Consider the following 6000-nt stretch of genomic DNA (forward strand, 5'->3'; position numbering starts at 1 on the left):
CTCACCATCACTGCCTTATCAAGATACAAACATACAAATTAGTCCAAAGAAGAGAATTTTACATAATCCACCATCAGCGTTACAAAATGTGACTGTACATTGCTCCACCACTCAGATATTTTACCCTTTATTGAGAATTGCAAGTTACAACTGTACTGCATAAGTGTTTCCCAGGTCTCAAATATCATGCCTCTCATATTTTAGAGGACGAAGAAACAGTCTCTATCAAAGCATTAGTCACACATATGCAAAGGTTACCGAGTATAGCAATTTTTTTCCTCTTTAGTTATGGGTCACCTAATTTTGATTTAGAGACAGTTCACAATCTATTACCCACCATCTAAAATACCATGGATCAAGTTGTCATAACTTAAAAAAAAAAAAACAAAACACTATGAAAGTCAAAATGTGAGAAGGATATATTGAATGTCAATGGTTAAATTAATAATTGAAATAATAAAGTTAGAGGTGAACTGCAAGTCTTTTCATATATCCCCCAATTTCTGCAGCAGATGCTGAACTGGAAGATGAAGTTGGGCATTCAGCACAAATTAAATACAAAACCTATTGGTTCTTAGGTCCCACAATATCCATTCTGTTAAACTTTCTGCCACCAGTTCTTCAGTGATGACCCACTATATGTTAAAGTGGTATTATTACTTCAGTAGTGACACCAGTCTGAAGCATAAAAGTGACCCTTAAAAGTGGAGGTCAAAAAAGTGACACCTTTTAATATTTAATAAAAGCTTAAAATACATTTTTATATATTCATAATATTGAAGATATAAAAAGTGATTTTAAAACTTTTCAGAAACTTTATTTTCAATTAGAAATATATAAAATATTTAATATATATAATTATAGCTGACCTATTGTATGATCCCTTGCAAGATATACTGACCATACTTTATTTAAGTACTTGAAAGGGTGATGGATGTTTTCAAAATGTTATTGTAAATTCTTTACAGCATCTAAAAAAGTTGTATGTGTTTACTCATTCTTCATTAAGTTTCTAACAGATCATAGATGTGCATGTGCATTCTCTGATCCCTTTTGAAATATGCATCATTAGAAAAAAAAAAAAAAAAAAAGAAAACTTTAAAATACAGTGTACCCCATGATAAGCAACCAGTGATTTATTGTATAAGTGAGGCAAGGGAGAGCTGCAGAATCATGATCTTAAATTTTCATCTTTTAGGTCATTTTCCACCTTTACAGTCATGATCTGCTGTAAAAACAAATTTATTTAAAAAAAAAAAAATCTTAATCATCCAAACCCCTCCTCAGAAATCATCCTAGAAATAATCACAACCAAGAGACACTTTAAAAGGAGCTGTAGCTGTGAAATAGCAATATTTGGTTTTTAATTGACCCATGGAAATAAGACTTTGTTAAAGCTGATTCCATAAAAAGGCTGGTTTCAAAGGACCATGGAAAACAGACGGATTCTGGGAAGGAATTAAGTGTCTGCTGGTAGGGGGGTGATGGCTTGCTTCATTAATAAAATGTTGAACAGCAGGAGGACACTGATGAATAGGCACCCTAGAAATGACATACCAAATTTGTTCTATCAGACACTTGCATTCACACACACAGACACACTGACACACAGACACACACACGCCAAAAAAAAAAAAAAAGTTATTCTACTGACAAGTTGAAGGAGACTACAAAGGGATTCCTCTAGTAGTAAAGTAAATGGTGACTGTGTGACTACTTTGAAAGGAATGGAAAGACCTTTGAATGCTAGGCAACTTCCCCAAAAGGTGGTCTAGCTTTTTTGTTATGTGTCTTCTCAGGCTTAGCTTTTCCAAAGTTATCTCTCAGTACACCAGTATCCTGTGCAATATGAGAAATGATTTGCAACTTTCCCATGAGCATTCATGGCACTTGACAGAATGTGACAATATCATGCAAGGAAAATGAAGCTAATTTAGATCTCAGTTCAATATAGCAGTTACTTATTCATCTAACCCAAAAGACTGCGCTGTTGCTGACTCTTCTTTAGCAGAGAAACTTTCTTAGGTGATTGAATATCTCTGACTTGACTAAGCACTTGTCTGTAATGATGGTAATATATGGTAGTTCTATATTATGGATTATAAATTGTTATATTTAATTAGTCCTTGCAACACATTAGTCCTAGAATCCTAGAATCCTAGAATCAGATCATACCATACACTTTTGGGAGGTGGTGCAGAACTCCTGAATAGCAAAATATTCATGTTTAGCTGTGACAAAATGCCCAAAGAGGTCTATTTAGAAAGACAAAAATGCACGGGAGGATTTCACTAACCACTAGTGATGAAGGCTGATATTTACACAAAGTGAGCAATACAGTTCCTTTTCAACACACACGGAAGCACAGTTTTAGTATTGAATATTTATGCAGAAAGTGTAACTTATGCTAACCCTTTCCTTGGTATGCAGGTTCTTTCTGAAGTCTTACTATCTGGGGTTCCGGTCAAACCCCATCCTCACAGTTGATGGGATCTCAGGAGCTCATTTATTGATTAAGTTGTCACATTGTGGTCCAACTTTGCAAATCAGCTAATGCAAATCAGCTTTGCAAACCAGACTAATGCTTCTTTCCTCCCAGATGATTGCAGTAGGAAAATATTGCCCAGTTTCTCCGTGGAATGAAAGCAGTTGGATACTACCTTGGAAGCACCAGCTTGCAGAAGAGTATGCATGCGTCTGGGGCCAACCACATCAGAATATTGCAATCTATTCTAGGAGGTTGCTTGCTCTTGGAATTGGCTTCACCAGACAAACTCTGAAAACACAGGCATGTAGTTGATGTTTTTTATGTAGCTGCATGTTAATGGCTTCCTCACTAGTTCCTCACTAGTGTCTTATGGGAGCAGGACAGATTTTAGTGGTATCTGAAGACAATTTTAGTGGTATCTGAGTGGTACATGAACCACAGAGTAGTTTTGATCTTTGAATGAATGAATATATTCAAGAGAGACTTGATGTAATCCAGTGAAAGTTTGTCTTGGCTATGAAAAGGAAGCTACTTAAAATGAGCTATCATTCTAACAATAGTAAGGAAAGATAATAAATAATGTGTGAAGGTGTGTTTGTTTGTTTGTTTGTTTTTGTTTTGTTTTGTTTTGTTTTCTGGGCACCCTATTGCTTTTCTGGAAACATTTTTTAAAACAAAGAAACAAACAAACAAGAAAACAGAAAACAACACCAAAAAACCATACCACCATAATACTCATTAATTTAATTTTATTTCAGTATTGTTTATATGCCTCATGATAGTGCAGTCTTTGGTGCAAAGAAAGCAGAAAGATGTTTGCTCTAGCTTTCTTAAGTGATTCCCTTTCAGTAGTCTTACAGAAATTTTAAGAAACTCAACACTTTTTCCTCTAGTAGTGTCCCATCCTTTAACTTTCAGTATACATCCTCAAATTGGAAATTAGAAATACTCTTTCAGAGTTATAGCTTAGAGGAGAATATAATGCTATTGAGTAGCATGAATATTTATTTTTATGATTATTATTATTTTCTGCAGATCTAATGGTAAATGTAAGCTGTTCACTAAAAGCTAAAAGAAGAGAGGCAAGGGAACAGCTAAACCACTCATTTTTACATTTGTCAACTATTTGCTGATATGTTTTGTAGTTTTCACTCAGCAGTGCTAATAAAAAATCATTAAATTGTGCTACCAAAAGTCTATATGTGCTTTATTCCTTAGAGTATGGAAGTTCATGCAGTAATAAAAAAACTATCAATTTTCTCTAGTAACATTGTAATTTCCAAAAAAAGGCCTAAGATAGGAAAAAAACAGCCTGCAATATACTGCAAAGGGCATATACAAATATAAAAGGGCAAAAAGTGTTCAGAATTAAAAGCACAAAAAGAAAATTTGTCTTTGAAGTGCAATGAAATTGTGTTTTTCCTCTGTAACTTATGTGAAGCAGAATACTCCAAATCACTCCAAATCATGTAATGTTCTTAAATGAAACTGACTGTAAGATTTTATCACCACTTTATTAACTTAGACCATCTCTAAGTAATAAATGGGACCTTCCTTAGGCACCCTGTGCTCCTCTGCCCATCACAGAAGCAGCACGGTTAGGATATGGAAGACGAATGTGCCTTATTCACCCCAACCTTGTTTTCTCAGTACCTACTCTCACTGAAGTAGGATGGCCCATGTTACGTATGACACAGAGCTTTTGTTTCACAGTGCTCGCTGTGAAAGGGCAGAAGATCTGCAAAATAAAAACAAAGCCTATTATGGATTTCCTTTTCCAACAGTACAACACATTCAAACTTCCACCAACACTGTGCACACATCCTCACTGTCCCGTGGAGAGATATTTGGAAGTTAAGGTGAATGTCTGTTATGTAGAGCAGCTGCCCTGCAGCTCAACTGCTAATATGGCTTTAAAAGCCACTAATGGCTTTAAAAGCATTTATAGTAACTTTCTGAATTTGAATCAAATTTGAAGCAAATGAGACTAGGAAAAAAACTATTAACTAGATCTGGAGGATGCTTTCTTTCAGTGTTAAAAAGTCAGCACTCTTTAATGATCCCTGGCATCAGATATAATAGCTGTAATACCCAAACTTGGTCCTCTCTTCTTCTATTCTCTCTATAAAATCTAGTGCATACTGTTATACCAAAAATTATAATTTTCTTGAGGTAGGAAGTGATTTAAATTGTCTTTAAAAACATAATTTTATGTTTGCTTCTCTGCTCATTTGGTACATGAACAAATACAGGTAGAATTGGTTTGTCTAAAAAAATCATCTCTTACATCACAGAAATAATATTTGGAAATAATTACTTTATAGGGAAAAGAATTCTCGTAGTTTAGATCACCACACTTTAAATTAAGATAGAAGAATACTCAAAACACAAAAACAGCACAGTACTAATATGTCAATGAGTGTACTGCAACCAGCTGTATGAAGTCCTATTTTGATAAACACTTGTGCAAAACCTGCCTTTCAACATTCACTGGAATTATGCACATACTTAAGAACTTTCATTATACTTACAGATGGGAGATATATCTGCTGTTTGTAAAGGTGGAACCAGAAACTTTACACTGCACAGGAATTACTTTGTTGTTGTTGTTTTCATTATGGCTCAGATTTCCTATAGAAAAGTAATTCTGCATCATGCATGATCAATATTGCATGACTGTAGACATATTTGACCTGCATACTAACAATTCATTTCTAAATGAAGAATGATATACTTAAGGTCTTTAAATCAAATTACATAGTTTAGACACACATATGTAAAATACTTCAAAAGCTCTTTCAGTTTGGCATACATATTTACATATGTGATTTTAATGTAGTTTCCACTTGGTGCAGAAGTACTTGTTTCCTTAGCCACATGTAGTCCCACATTCATTTAAAACTGAACTTTTGGAAGGCATTTATGCAACTAAAGCGTGTGTGTGTTTGTGCATGACTGATTGGAGAACTCACTGCAGAATCTCAAATATTGCCCATTGCCTCTAATCCTTCCACTCTGAGAAAAGCCTGGCTCTACCTTCTCCTTGCCATCCCATTAGGTAGCTGTAGACATAAGATACTTCTTCACCTTCTCAAGGCTAAACAAGCCCAGATCACAGGCTCTGCTCACATCTCATGCTTGAGCCTCCCATTGTCTCTGGCCCTGCTGAAGATTCTGTCCTTTCAGCCCAGTGGTCCAGCCCATTTCCCACCCATCTTGTGATATACTTACCCTGTTTGCACCTCACCAACTTGGTTGCAAGTTACTTCATATTACACAAAATGTAATTCAACAACTAGCAGATTTTTCCACGTACAGCAATGAAGTCTGAAAAATGACTCAAAAGATCGTTCCCCAAATTCCCAAATCTCTATATCCCCATTCCTGTGATAAATTCTGAACAATATGAAGCACTGAAATCACCAGGGATTCCTTATGACTGACAGAAAGTCTTAGGATAATAAGGTTCTTCAGGATCATTTGAAATAGATGCTACTATCTAAATATAAATG

Source organism: Cygnus olor, chromosome 4, assembly GCF_009769625.2.
Source record: "Cygnus olor isolate bCygOlo1 chromosome 4, bCygOlo1.pri.v2, whole genome shotgun sequence".
NCBI lineage: Eukaryota > Metazoa > Chordata > Aves > Anseriformes > Anatidae > Cygnus > Cygnus olor.